A 16,244-nucleotide genomic window follows, 5' to 3' on the forward strand; every position below is an offset into this window, starting at 1 on the left:
GATATTTGGCAAAACTAATACGATATTGTAAAGTTTAAAAATAAAATAAAAGTTAAAAAAAATCATAAAATCAAAAAAAAAAAAAATTAAAAAAAAGAAAAAAGTACCTGTAGTTCTCCCAGGAAGAGTGTATGGTGAAATAACCATGATTTTTGTTTCAGACTAACATGTATGTATATTCTAGCTTTACCATTTTTTATCTGAGATCCTATGAAACTTGCTTCAGCTCACTGACTCTATTTTCCTACTCATATTTTGGATACTGTAACACCTGCTTCAGTGCATTGTTTTGAAGATGAAATACACTTATGTGTAAATAATGAATGGTACTTGATAGGCATTTGAGTAAATAACATCTAGTATTATCTGCATATGTTATCTCATTTAATTCTCACAACAAGCTATGAGATATATATTGTTATCCTCAAAGACAGTAAGGCTCAGTCACACGGTAATTTAAATTAATATAAGCTATTTCTGTTTTCACATGTTGCAGTAATGTTTTGGAGGTACAGTCTATATAGATTTGAAATTAGTATGTATAAAATTAGTCTGTACCCATAGATCAGACATTTTTTGATTACATAAAATGCATCCAGCCCTGAATAGAAATATTTCTATCACAAAAACACACAACTAGAATCTAAAAAATAATACAAATGAACTTATTTTTCAATACAGAAACAGAGTGACAAGACACAGAAAAGGAATTTATGCTTATCAAATGTGACAGAGAGGGAGAAACAAATTAGGAGAATAGCATTAACAGATACACATCACTGTATGTAAAACAGATAAACAACAAGGATTTCCTGTATGGCACAGACAATTGTATTTAATATCCTATAATAATATACATTGGAAACAAATCTGAAAAAGGATAAATACATATGTCTAACTGAATCACTTTGCTATATACCTGAAACTAACACAGTATCTTGAATCAACTGTAGCTTAATTAAAAAAAAACAAAAAATAAAATTGCTATAATCATAAAATATACACACACACACCTATCATATCACATTAAAATTTTTATTCTGTTTCAGCCTTTTAAAGCAAGACAGGAAATCCAAACTATACAAAATACTAAATAACCCAAGTATATGAAAATTTAAATTTAACTTAAAGAGATGATAAAATCAAAAGTCAAAAGTCAAACCTTGAAGAAATATTTGCAATGGAAGTTACAAGCAAAAGCTCATGTAGAAAAACTCTTAGAAAAAAGTCAATCTACAATGAAAATGAACAAAAAACACAACTGGAAGTCCAAGAAAACTTCAAATGATCAATAAGCACATGGAGATATTTACAACCTGAACCACAATTTAAAATCTTCAGATTAAATAATCAGTAAATTATTTTTCACCTACTAAAATTGACAAGCATGAAAACAAGTGATAATACACAGTATTCTCAAAACTGTAGCAAGAATGAGAGGGGAAGGAAGGAAGGAAGGAGAGAGGAAACTTGGAACTGTCTCTCAAACCTCAAATTAGAATCTCCTTTGACCATCTAAAAATCTGTCTTATCAATATACTTTACACATGCTCACAATCAGTCCATATGGAGATGTTTGTACTACAGTGTTTATAAAACTAGAAAGTATTTAATTGTTCATCAACAGGGGAATAGCTGAATAAATTTTGGTCCGATTTGAGAGAGTAACGATGACATATACACACTGCTATCTGTAAAACAGCCAGCCAGTGAGAATTTGCCGCATGACACAGAGAAGCCCAGGCTGGGGCTCCGTGACAGCCTAAGAGGGGTGGCTGGAAGGGAGGGGCAGGTGGGAGGGAGGGGCCTGTGTACACTCCAGGCTGATTCGTGCTGACGTCCGGCAGGAATCATCACGACACTGCAATTATCCTCCAATTAAAAGAAAAATAAAAAATTTAAAGAAACAGAATAGTCATTAAAAAGAATGAGGTTCTTCCAAAGCATGGTTCTTCCAACACATAAAAGGTTCTTACAAGGCATTTACTTAAAAGGCATGAGGCAGAGAAGTACATATAGCCTGGCTCCATTTATAGTGAAATCAATGTATATGTATACACATACTACTGACTGAACTGTATTCCCTCAAAATTCATATCTTGAAATTCTAACCCCCAAAGTGATGATATTTGGAGAGGGGGACTTTGAGAAGTAACTAGGGTTAGATGAGCTCGTGAAGGTAGAACCTCATGATGGGATTAAGGTCCTCAGAGGAGATACCGAGAGTTTTGCTCTCTCTCCCCAGGCCTAGATGAAGCAGAGGTCATGTGAGTACATGAGAAGGCAGCAGTCTACAAGCAGGAAAAGACTCTCGCCAGGACCCAAACTGGCCGTCACCTTGATATGGAACTTGTAACACCCCAAACAATGAGAAATAAATTGCTATTGTTTAATCCACTCATTCATGGTATTTTATCATAGCAGCCATAGCAGAGTAATACACTATTATATATTTATGTGTGGAGAAGAACCAGATTACTAAAAACCAAACTTTCATCATCACTCTGACAGGTATGGGATTAGAGTAGGGGTGATTTAAGGACAAAAGGGTTTCCCTAGTAGCTCAGTTGGTAAAGAATCCGCCTGCAATGCAGGAGACCCCAGTGTAACTCCTGGGTTGAGTAGATCCGCTGGGGAAGGGATAGGTTACCCACTCCAATTTTCTTGGGCTTCGCTGGTGGCTCAGCTGACAAAGAATCAGCCTGCAATGCAGGAGATCTAGGTTCGATCCCTAGATTGGGAAGATCCCCTGGAGAAGGGAAAGGCTACGCATTCCTGTATTCTGGCCTGGAGAATTCCATGGACTATATAACCATGGGGTCACAGAGAGTCGGACATGACTGAGTGACTTTCACTTTTGGCCAAAAATTCTCTCATATTTTATTCTGTATTAATCTATATTATATTTAAATCTTATAACAAAAATGAATTTGAATTTAAGATATTAAATAATAGGTAATGGAGACAGAAAAGGCAGAAAAACCATGAAACATGATAAAACTCAAAATATAGTAATCCAGGTTTTCTCATCCATGTTTAGAGTTAAGCAATATAATAAACCTCAACAGGTTTCTGAGGGCATTATTATACAAAACATAATCAATGATGCTTCCAATAATGATCCAGAATTGTAAAAGAAAAATTAAAGTATTTTTCATTAAGAATATACATATATTTATGAGACATACATCAAATCTAGTAAAATTATTTTGTTGAACTCGATAGCAAAACAATGTTGGGTTAAATGCACTTCTATGGAATAGTTCATACCCAGACTACTAGACACACAAAGTTACTATATTAAAACCTGAGGTCATTCTCAAGAAATCTACACTTCAACTTCTGGCTTCAAGTTACTTATTACCAACTACAAATGATATAAATTAGTAACATGCATAATGCTTCACTCGTTGTAAAACTCTGCCGTATATGTGATCTCATCTCACCCTCATGGCAGTCTGGAACACTTGTCCTACCTCTGTGCCTGTCCCACCCCAGCCTGGGGGCATAAGGACCAGCTTCTCCCACGCTGCCCTGGCCATGCTGCACCAGAGATGAACTGGAAAGAAAGCTCCCGTCTCTGAGCACTCCCCTCCTCTCTGGTCGTTTACTTCGCTCTCCTACGCCTTTCCCAAAGCTCTTCCTGCTCAGTTTTCCACTCACCCCTCTTTTCAGTTCCTCGCTCATTCATTTAAACCAGGTGTTCACTAAGGCCATTCCCTGTGACAGGCACACTGTTAGACACTCGGGATAAACAGTAAACAAGCTTGGCTTCAGGAAACGTAGATGCTAGCATAAGAAACGGCGTCCGCCTTTTCCCTCCGACCCTCCCTTTTCTTCTCCTCCTTTCCTCTCTCCGTGATGCTTTCTGTCCCAGTTTCTTCTCAGTTCTCGCTGCACCGCATTCTGCTCCACCCTGAAATAAACACATAACCCCACCGACCTGTAAGACGCAGGCAGCACGGCCTCCGCTTCACTGCTCAGCCCTCACACCTAGCTCTGTGTCTTTCGCACGGTAGATGCCCAACTCGGTTCTGCATGTCCTGTTTGTCTCAAAAGAATCTCACACATTAAGCTTTTTCTGCAATTTCCTAATAACTCCCAAGGCTCTCCTGATTCCTATAGTTCTGAATTATCTAGAAAGAGAAACCAAAGAGCTACCTCAATATGGGAACGGCACAGTTTACGACTTCCCCCCACCACGACAGCTAAACTGATACATGAACCACACCCCAGTGAAGGAAGCTTTAGTTCTCTACACAGACGTCATTAATACAGGACTGATGCTTTTCAAGTAAACATTTTGACATCAAGCTAATCACCTTACCTTCCACCTCAGAGTAAGAAAATTATTAGTGTTTGCAACTCTACGCGTCTCTGCTGCATTTTGTACAGCTCCTTACCCTGGTGAAAGAAACCAGGTCTAGAAGCAGACACCTTAGGGTTCAATGTTTACTTGGCTTTTCTAGATTCCATTTTCTCCTCTAACAAAATGGAAATTAATTTAATATCTAACTTAAAGGGTTCATGTAACTATGATACATATTTTTAAAGCTTCTAGAGTACATCATGAGAAATGCTGGGCTGGAAGAAGCACAAGCTGGAATGAAGATTGCCGGGAGAAATATCAATAACCTCAGATATGCAGATGACACCACCCTTATGGCAGAAAGTGAAGAGGAACTAAAAAGCCTCTTGATGAAGGTGAAAGAGGAGAGTGAAAAAGTTGGCTTAAAGCTCAACATTCAGAAAATAAAGATCATGGCATCTGGTCCTATCACTTCACGGGAATTAGATGGGGAAACAGTGGAAACAGTGTCAGACTTTTTGGGGGGGGGGCTCCAAAATCACTGCAGATGGTGACTGCAGCCATGAAATTAAAAGATGCTTTCTCCTTGGAAGAAAATGACCAAGGTTATAACCAACCTAGACAGCATATTGAAAACATATTGAAAAGCAGAGACATTACTTTGCCAACAAATTAGAGGAGAAAACTAGTCAAGGCTATGGTTTTCTCAGTAGTCATGTATGGATGTGAGAGTTGGACTGTGAGCACCAAAGAATTGATGCTTTTGCACTGTGGTGTTGGAGAAGACTCTTGAGAGTCCCTTGGATTGCAAGGAGATCCAACCAGTCCATTCTAAAGGAGATCAGTACTGGGATTTCTTTGGAAGGGATGATGCTAAAGCTGAAACTCCAGTACTTTGGCCATCTCATGCGAAGAGTTGACTCATTGGAAAAGACTCTGATGCTGGGAGGGATTGGGGGCAGGAGGAGAAGGGGACGACAGAGGATGAGATGGCTAGATGGCATCACTGACTCGATGGACATGAGTCTGAGTGAACTCCGGGAGATGGTGATGGACAGGGAGGCCTGGCGTGCTGCGATTCATGGGGTCGCAAAGAGTCGGACACGACTGAGCGACTGAACTGAACTGAACTGAGTATGGATTTTTAAGCATAGAATATTCCCTATAAATGTAACTATATATTATTAACCAATTTTACTACTGATATCAAGAAACATTTTTCTGAAAATTAACTAAATTTTGATTTCTACCTTTTTTAAAGAGTGTTTTATTAACACTGGATGCAAAAATAAACACTGCCCCCACGGCAGGGTCGGCCTGAAGGTATTTTAAATAAAACTTAAAAATGGGTTATACTATTTATACATTTTCCCCAGTTAAGGACAAGTAAAGAAATATTGTAAGAATTTTGTATTAAAAGTATATGAGTTACTCATAATTCAAAGTTGTTTTTCCCTTTACAACAATGTCATTTCCAAGAACATTCACGTTTTAGAAATGTGGAAAATTTCAGTTCAAGAGAAATTAATGTAAGCCTGCGTGTCATTGCTATCCTTGACACAAAATAATAAAAAATCTCTACACACACGCATACGTCCTGATTTGATGTGACATAATGGTAACAATATCACAACAAGTCAAAAACTGAGGAGATTTGCTACTGATTTCTTCACATATATGATTGAGAAAAATTCAGGGGAAGACATCTGATTGTGTTGGATATCATGTTTACCCTAGTTAATCGGAGTACAGCCCTCTTTTTACTTTGAAACAGGGTAAGAAGGGAGGAATGAGGTGAAAGCCAGAGAGTCCTGATCCACTGTTTAAGCCACCTGATACATCCTAATTCTATTTATCAGAGCTCAATGGGACATGTGAATTCTAACAAAGGATATTAAAATCCCATACTTTCACTTCCTTTAGCAAGCATTCAGCCTTCTGAAAAATATCCCTTAGGCTTTCAGTGAGGAATTAGATTTGAAGTTTTGTATATGCTCAACTTTTGGAGTACATGTGTACGCTCATTTGTGAGAACAATGAGGTGGTACTCACGATTATTTCTCTTTCAAACATCTGATCTGTGCTAAAACTTTAACCCAGAAAGAAAAAGAAAACTGCTGTTGCTGTTGTTGTTCAGTCGCCAAGTCTTTGCAACCCCATGGACTGCAGCATGCCAACCTCCCTGTCCCTCACTATCTCCCAGACTCTGCCCAAGTTCATGTCCATTGAGTCAGTGATGCCATCCAACCATCTCATCCTCTGTCATCCCCTTCTCCTCGTGCCCTCAATCCTTCCCAGCATCAGGGTCTTTTCAAATGAGTCAGCTCTTCGCATCAGGTGGCCAAGTATTGGAGTTTCAGCTTCAGCATCAGTCCTTCCAATGAATATTCAGGACTGATTTCCTTTAGGATGGACTGATTTGAACTCCCTGCTGTCCAAGGGACTCTCAAGAGTCTTCTCCAGCACCACAGTTCGAAAGAGTCCTACCACCAGTGTATTAGATTCTCTAAGGAGTTGGAAACTCTAGAAGTTAAACAAAGGCCTAGAAGAGCTAACAACACTTCTGTTCTCTGGCAGATCTGTTGTGTTACCTACAATTTACTACCTGTTTTGCTAAGCAATGAAGGTTGGAAAAAGAAAGGAGATAAGAATAAGAAAAGGGAGATCAGAGGAAAAGGAATGATAATATTAGCTAACTTTCCTTTTTCTAGCTCTTGATCATATAAAGAAAATAGTGGCGCTTCTTGAGGCCTTAATCTTTTACAGCCTTGGCACGAACAAAACATGCCCAAGCTTTATGCAAAATCGTCTTTAAAAAAAGAATCGAGCAAAGATAACCCTTTGTGTCAAAACTTCTTAATATTTCTCAGTCTCTATAGATCCATGGCTGTAAATCCAAAGTAGAAAAGACAAATGATTTAGAAGAACAGAATTATATAGGGAAAGGGTTTTGCCTTTTTCCCACTTGCAGTAGAATGGATTAAGAGAAAAACATTCTAGTATATACAGGTTATATATAGATGATTTTTAAAGATTTAGTTGTATTTAAAGATTGTTGTTCAGTCGTTAAGTCCTATCTGACTCTTTCAATCCCATGGACTGCAGCACGCCAGGCCTCCCTGTCCATCACCAACTCCCGGAGTTCACCCAAACCCATGTCCATCGAGTCGGTGATGCCATCCAACCATCTCATCCTCTGTCGTCCCCTTCTCCTCCTGCCCTCAATCTTTCCCAGCATCAGGGTCTTTTCAAATGAGTCAGCTCTTCGCATCAGGTGGCCAAAGTATTGGAGCTTCAGCTTCAGCATCAGTCCTTCCAATGAACACCCAGGACTGATTTCCTTTAGGATTGACTGGTTTGATCTCCTTGTTGTCCAAGGGACTCTGAAGAGTCTTCTCCAGCACCACAACTCAAAAGCATCAATTCCTCAGTGCTCAGCCTTTTTTATGATCCAACTCTCACACGATTACCAGAAAAATCATAGCATTGACTATACGGACCTTTGTCCACAAAGTGGTATCTCTGCTTTACAATATGCACTCTAGGTTTGTCACAGCTTTCCTTCCAAGGAGCAAGAATCTTTTCATTTCATGGCTGCAGTCACTGTCCTCAGTGATTTTGGAAACCAAGAAAATAAAATCTGCCACTGTTTCCACTTTTTACCCATCTATTTGCCATGAAGTATTGGGACTGGATGTCATTATCCCCATTTTTTGAATGCTGAGCTTTAAGCCAGCTTTTTCACTCTCTGCTTTCACCCTCATCAAGAGGTTCTTTGGTTCCTTTCCACTTTCTGCCATGAGAGTGGTATTATCTGCATATCTGAGGTTGTTGATATTTCTCCCTGCAATTTTGATTCCAGCTTGCAACTCATCCAGCCTGGCACTTCACACAGTGTATTCTACATAGAAGTTAAATAAGCAGGGTGACAATATACAGCCTTGACAAACTCCTTCCCAATTTTGAACTAGTCTGTTGTTCCATGTCTGATTCTAAATGTTGCTTCTTCACCTGCATACAGGTTTCTCAGGACACAGGTAAAGTCTCATCTCTTTAAGAATTTTCAACAGTTTGTTGTGATCCACACAGTCAAGGCTTTAGTGTAATCAATGAAACAGAAGTAGATGTTTTCTGGAATTCCTTGCTTGTTCTGTGATCCAGTGGAGGCTGGCAATTTGATCTCAGGTTCCTCTGTCTTTTCTAAACCCAGCCTGTACTTCTGGAAGTTCTTGGGCACGCACTGTTGAAGCTAGCTTAAAGCATTTTGAGCATTATCTTGCTAGCATGTGAAATGAGTGCAATTGTACGGTAGTTTGAACATCCTTTCCTTGCAATTAGAATGAAAATTGACCTTCTCCAGGCCTATGGCCACTACTGAGTTTTCCAAATTTTGGAATTTTGCTGACATATTGAGTGTAGCACTTTCACAGCATCATCTTTTAGGATTTGAAATAGCTCAGCTGGAATTCCATCACCTTCACTGGCTTTGTTCTTAGTGATGCTTCCTAAGGCCCACTTGACTTTACACCCCAGGATGTCTGGCTCTAGGTGAATGACCACACCATCGTGGTTGTCCTGGTCATTGAGATCTTTTTTGTATAGTTCTTATGTGTATTCTTGCCACGCTAAGTCGCTTCAGTCATGTCTGACACTTTGCAACCCTTTGGACAGTAGCCCGCCAGACTCCTCTGTCCATGGGGTTCTCCAGGCAAGAATATTGGAGCAGATTGCCATTTCCTCCTCCAGGGGATCTTTCCTGGTGGCTCAGATGGTATTCTTCCCACCTCTTCTTAATCTCTTCTGCTTCTGTTAGGTCCTTGCCTTTTCTGTCCTTATTGAGTTCATCTTTGCATGAATATTCCGTTGGTGTCTCCATTTTTCTTGAGGAGATCTCTAGTTTTTCCCATTCTTGTTTTCCTCTATTTCTTTGCACTGTTGACTTAAGAAGGCTTTCTTATATCTCCTTGCTATTCTATGGAACTCTGCATTCAGTTGGGCATATCTTTCCCTTTCTCCTTGCCTTTCACTTCTCTTCTTTTCTTAGCTATTTGTCAGGCCTCCTCATACAACTACTATGTATATTTAAAGATACAAAAGCCTAAAGCAACTATTGTGGATGATAACAAATTTTCAGTACTCATGACAAGACTTTTTATATTCTCAAACCATTTTCTACCATTATTTAAATCTCTGAGCACTTCTAAAGAGATCCAACTTCCTAAAAAAATATAAATTAAAAATTCCTAATACTGTCTCATTAATTGTGACATTTGGGTTAATAAAAACCCAAATGCAAAAAAGGTTACAGTTGCCTGATATAACTTTTTTGAGAGTCCTTATTCGCTATTCTTGTTCAGTTGCCCAGTCATGTCCAATTCTTTGTGACCCCATGGACTGCAGCACACCAGGCCTTCCTGTCCCTCACCATCTCCCAAAGTCTGCCCAAGTTCATGTCCACTGTATCGGTGATGCCATCAGCCATCACATCCTCTCATACCCTCTTCTCCTTCTGCCCTCAATCTTCCCAGCATCAGGGTCTTATCCAATGAGTCACTGTTTGCATCAAGTGACCAAAACACTGGGGCTTCAGCATCAGTCCTTCCAATGAGTTTTCAGGGTTGACTTCCCTTAAGATTGACTGGATTGATCTCCTTGCTGTCCAAGGGATTCTCAGGAGTCTTCTCCAACACTACAGTTTGAAGGCTTCAGTTTTTTAGTGCTCTGCCTTGTTAACCATCCAGCTTTCACAACCGTGCGTGACCACTGGGAAGACCACAGCCTTGACTACACGGACCTCTGCTGGCAGAGCAACATCTCTGCTTCTCAACACGCTGTCTAGGTTTGTCGTTTGGTTTGTGGGAAGCAACTGTCTTCAGACTTCATGGCCGCAGTCACCATCCGCATCGATTTCAGAGCCCAAGACGAGGAAATCTGTCGCTACTTCTCCCGTTTCCCCTTCTATTTGCCATGAAGAAATGGGGCCAAATGCCATGATCTCCATTTTTTAAATTCGGTTTAAGCCAGCTCTTTCACTCTCCTCCTTCACCCTCAGCAAGAGGATCTTTAGTTCCACGTCACTTCCTGCCGTTAGAGTGGTATCATCCACATATCCACATGTCGATGTTTCTCCAGACTGTCTTGATTCCTGCTTGTAAGTCATCCAGCCCGGCATTTCTCATGATGTGCTCAGGGCACAGGTTAAATAAGCAGGGTGACAGCAGACCGCCGGGTCGAACTTCTTTCTCAATCCTGAACCCATCAGTTTTTCCGTTCAGGGTTCTAACTGCTGCTTCTTGACCCGCATACAGGTCTTTGTTCAACTAAACCTCTTTTGATCCACGTATGTTCTTAACACCATCAGTTGTAATACAGCGTAACAGATTCCACTTCAGTCTGTACTGGGTTAGTCTTTTCTCAGCTTCATTGAAAATACTAATTGTAGGTGACCCACACACAACATTCACTGAAAGTAATTCTTCAATTGCTTCAAACCTGGTTTGACTTCTCAAGTAAACAACTGAGTAGTTTGGATCATATCTGCTGACTCGTCAAGAGCCAGGGAAAACCACTTTGAATAATTTGTCATGTTTTTTATTAATTAACTAATGACGCAGCTCCCAAAGCTCTCAACCCCTCAAGCAAATGTCCTTCCTGACAATGTAGTGGTCATAAACAAACTTACTTCCTCTGAACATATTTCCTCAGTTATTCTTTAAAACACTATTTAATTAAATTACCACTGATAAATGGGCTTTGCCTGCTTGGCTAACAAATAAGTCACCCAGAAACTTATTTTCATTTGGTTTTATCCTCATTCATATTTTATTTTTCTGAAAAAAGTCTGCTGTGATGAAGCATTTCAGTTTAACTTTAATAATTTTTCTTGACTCTTGCTGCCCTGTGTGTCAGTAACACTGAGAAGAGTGTTGAATCTGGTAATGTCAACAGACATTATTTTAGCACAGCTACAGTGCCCATGCATGACGAACACAATGCTGTGCCATCTAACTCAACAACAAAATAATCTGCATCTACTGTGTCTTAAAGTGTGACAACCAAAAGCCATTTTCTCTTCTCTTCTTGACATGACATGCATGCACTGATAATAAAAAGGAAGTAAATGCTGTAGTCCAGTGATGTGTATGGCATTCAAAACAGTGCTGAGTTACAACCATGGCGCTGCGGTCTGTAGTGCACCAAGCAGCAGTGTGAAGTGATGGGAATGCCACACGTGGTCTCTGCCTCAACGGCTCGCTCTGCCCTGCAGCAGGAACCCACCCACAGACAGCAGGTGAAGGGCGAGCACGGCTGCGTTCCAATGTAACTCATGTCCTCTGACGTTTACACTGCATGTAACTTTCATATTCACAAAATATACTTCTGCTTTTGACTTTTTTAACCGTTAGAAAATGTAAAAAGCAGTGTTAGCTCATAGACTGCACGAGATAAGGTGGCTAGCAGGATGTGACCTATAAGCTATAGATTGCTCATTCACAGCTCAAAAATCCAAAACAATCACTTTCCCATGTAGAGAATTATCATTCTTCAATTAAGAGATCTTATTTATATTTCACTGTAAAGCTAAACACATTTTGACCCTAAATTTTGTTAAATGATCTGGGAAACATGAGACCTGAGATTGGGTTTTACTTTAGAATATACAACTAGACATTTAACACAGTCTTCTGGAACTCAAATCTATTTCCTACTGCTAGGCAGAAACAACTCATTATTAAGAGACCTCACCTGAAACTGGAAAACTGATCCCACAAAAAGACGGAGGCCCTTTGCTCTCCACCATTCCAGTAAAATTAATAAAAATTCCTCTTTTGGCAGACATGTTACTGTTCATATTTTGGAACAACTTGCTATCTGTAACCTGCCTGGCTTAAACTATGGATTCATAACTCCATTTACTCTGCTTTATGTTTGCACCGGATCACAAATCAATGCCTCATCGATCCAAAATGCAAAAGTCCACACAACAGATACTTAAATATGTTCTTCTAATGTTCAACAGACTTGACTTTTTCAAGTTATTTTGATAAACTAAACCAATCCCAAATTCGTCAATTAAATAGTGATTGGATGAGAGGAAATATTTACATATATAATCTTAAACAAAAAGTTTAGTATTCTCTTTCAGTCTTTGGCCAAGAAAGGAGATCCAAAAATGAGGTAGATGTGAAAGTGGTGATGGAAGGGAAGCAAAGAGGCTGCAGACGACAGAGACAAAGGGATCAGTCTCAGACTCAAGCCTCAAGGTGATGCAACCTGAACACACGTGTGGAGGCGTGTGCGTGATCAGGCGCCAGAATTTATCAGAGGCTGAGAAACAGCTCTTTCCCACACCATAATCTACCATTCAAAAACATTTCCAATATACAAGAGATAAACAAACAATTTACAAATAGCTGACATGAATTCCTCTCTCTGCATATATGCTGGGGTGGGGCGGGCAGCGGTGATATTATACTCAGTCAAATCCAACTCTTCACAACCCTATGTTCTGTGGCCCACCAGGCTCCTCTGTCCATGGGATTTTCCTGACAAGAATACGGCAGTGGTATGACCTTTATAATTATGGTTAATAGACAAATAATGAGAGTACGATAAAAATGTTTTGTGGCACATATTTACATGGATAAATGCAGTAACTTTGTCATTTAGTATTATATCATTAGATTTCTATCAGATCTGAAAAGAGGCAAGGAGTAACATTGTATAATCTTGTTCTGGATGTAAATAGTAATTGTGTAATAATCTCAGAATCCCATACATTTATTTGAGAAACCTCTACATGATACACCAAAGAGCAACCTAAACTATTAAGTTTATGAGTGTGGTTAATGAAAACAACAATTTTCAGGTTATATTTAGGAATCCAAAATAAGAAAACTTAACGGGTGTCTTTTTATGACTAGCAAAGTGAAAAAGATAACCTCAGGAAAAGAGGATCTCTTTAAATTTCAAATACTTTACCAGTCAAGACTAGACCAGAAGTATGGCAGATCAAAAGAAGAAAAAGAGTCAAAAAGAAATTCCCTGAGTCACATTGTTGTATGAAAGACACCAACACAACACTGTAAAGCTATTATCCTATTAAACTTTTAAAATTCCAGTTAGACCACTATAAAAAATGCTAATTTTTGCCAATACTACTATAAATTTGAGAAATATAGCTTCACTAGAAAAGTTTAACAAAAAAGACACCTTTACATATGACAGATATTCAAGTAGAGCAGTCCTCAGGCATTTTGGGTTGAGAAACCCTCTGAAAACCTGCACACAGCCTCCCCACAGAAAGTAAAACATGTATTTCTACAAACACTTTTAGTGGGCTTATGGCAGATTTTCAATCCTTTCTACACACTAAAGTCATCTGGGAAGTTTACAAAAAATTCCAATGCCTGGATAAAACCCTCAGAAAATCTGATTTAACTGGTTTGGGTCCGATTCCAGACATCAGCATTTTTTGAAGGCTCCCTCAGTGATCCTAATATGAAGCCACAGACAAGACCCACTACTGAGAAACTCCCCGAAATCTCCATAAAATATCTCCATTCACTCACTCATTCAACAAAGATGTTCATAAATCATCTGCAACATCTGACATCTAGCCAAGAATTCTGAAAAATCCAAAAGAAACGCAGCCCAATTTTTTCTTTGTTTCATAGTCAAGACTAACCAGCAGTCTGACAGATTGCCAGTATGATCCCTATTTATAGAAAAACTCCAGAAGTCAAAAATTAATGATTCTCACTTCCAAACGAATATAACCTTTCACAAAGGATAGGGTCACAGATCGTTTAAACATAAAGGAATGCAAAACAAAAGGAAAAATATTTCTGAAGTCTTCTTTAATACCATCCCTTAGTAACGCGTTAAAAGTTCACATGGGACGAGAAAAAAGCAGAACACAAGGAAACACAGGCTATTGGACATTAGCACTTTCTTTCTTTCCAGTGTTACAGCTCCATTTTATTTAGAAGATAGCAGCAGAGAGAGAGGGTGAGAGAGAGAGAGAGAGAGGAAGAAAAGAGCGCACGCACGCGGGAGAGAGGCCGAGAGAAAGCGCTTTGGCTCCTCCTTTTATGTTTTTTCCTCCACCTGGGCCTGCCCTATGCAAATTGGGCTTAGCCAGGAGTGCTGTTTGTTCTGCCTGAAGTCTGCACCCTGGTCCTCGGACCTTCCTTTGACCTTCCTTGTCTTTTAAAAGAGCTTTGAGAGTGCTCTATTATAAAACTATATAAAGCAATGTTGCGTTGTTATTTAGTCACTAAATCATGTCACGCCCTGTGGACTGTAGCCCACCAGCCTTCTCTGTCCATGGGATTTTCTGGGCAAGAATACTGGAGTGAGTTGCCATTTCCTTCTTCAGGGGGATCCTCCCAAACCAGGGATCAAACCCACATCTCCTGCTTGGCAGGTGGATTATCTACCACTGAGCCTCCAGGGAAGCCCTAAAGCAATCTTACTAATGAACAAATGCTTAGTGAAAGGATAAGAACTGACATAATAGGAAGGAAAATATTTAGCTTATATTCTGGAGAACTAACATAAGCTTTCAAATAATACTGCAAAAAGATGTGAAATAATACTGTATTTATTTTAAGTTATTATGAATATGGGCCCCAACATGCTTCCTTATAAAACCCATCAATTCATCTCCATTCCAAAATAGTTTCTATGTATATACAAACCTATATGGATTTTATTTATTAATAGACTCATTACATAAATATTATTCTATAGCTTATCTTTGCTCTCTATCATATTCTCTGGTGATCTTTCCATACAAGCATATATAAAAGCCTATCTTATTCTATTTAAAGCCTGAATAATATGGAAAAATTGTGGGATTAGTATAGACCTACTATAATTCATTTAACCAATTCCTTATTGATGAATATTTATGGTATTCCCAGTATTTTGCCAAAATGAAAGGACTACTTAGAGACCTTTACAATACTTGGCCTCTATCCAAAGTGTGTGTGTGTGTATGTATACACACCATCATTTATACACATATATTAAAAAGTGAGAAAGTTTAACCTATAAATTGTTTGAAATGTTTTGGTGTATACCAAATTTAATAATTAATGACAGTGATATTATGCTTTACAACAGTTTTCTTTTCATATTTTGGAACAAACAAAAATTTTTCAGATGTCAAGTATTTCCAAAAGTCCCTGAAAAACCTAAGAATTGTGCTCAGAGTGCTTATCATTCCAAGCATTAAAAACTAAAAGAAAAACCAATACAGATAAACATATAAGAGCCCCAAATAGACTTAAAAAAAAAAACAGAGCTGGAGGAATCAAGCCTTCTGACCTTAGACTACCCTACAAAGCTACAGCAATGAAAACAGAATGGTACTGTTCCAAAAATAGACTCATACATCAATGGAAAGGAACAGACAGCCTAGAAATAAAGCCACACACCTAGGGTCAGTTAATTTGTGACAAAGATGCAAGAATACACATGGTGAAAAGACAAACTGTTCAACTGGTACTGAGTAAACACCAATTTTTTGTGTATAGCCTCTTGATGAAAGTGAAAGAGGACAGTGAAAAAGTGGGCTTAAAATTCAACATTCAGAAAACTAAGATCATGGCATCTGGTCCCATCACTTCATGGCAAATAGATGGGGAAACATTGGAAACAGTGGCTGACTTTATTTTTTGGGGCTCCAAAATCACTGCAGGTGGTGACTGTAGCCATGAAATTAAAAGACGCTTACCCTTGGAAGGAAAGTTATGACCAACCTAGATAGCATATTCAAAAGCAGAGATATTGCTTTGCCAACAAAGGTCCATCTACTCAACGCTATGGCTTTTCCAGTAGTCATGTATGGATATGAGAGTTGGACTGTGAAGAAAGCTGAGCACTGAAGAATTGATGCTTTTGCGGTGCCAGAGAAGACTCTTGCAAG

The 16,244-nt window shown here is 39.0% G+C and overlaps 1 protein-coding gene across 4 annotated transcripts in view; it reads right to left on the reverse strand.

Annotated features, from left to right (window-relative positions):
- The window catches only part of FER (FER tyrosine kinase), a 460,995-nt gene that overhangs the window by 320,168 nt on the left and 124,583 nt on the right, over positions 1-16,244 (reverse strand). The gene's annotated exons all lie outside the window — the stretch shown is intronic.

Source organism: Bos indicus x Bos taurus, chromosome 7, assembly GCF_003369695.1.
Source record: "Bos indicus x Bos taurus breed Angus x Brahman F1 hybrid chromosome 7, Bos_hybrid_MaternalHap_v2.0, whole genome shotgun sequence".
Taxonomy (NCBI): Eukaryota; Metazoa; Chordata; class Mammalia; order Artiodactyla; family Bovidae; genus Bos; species Bos indicus x Bos taurus.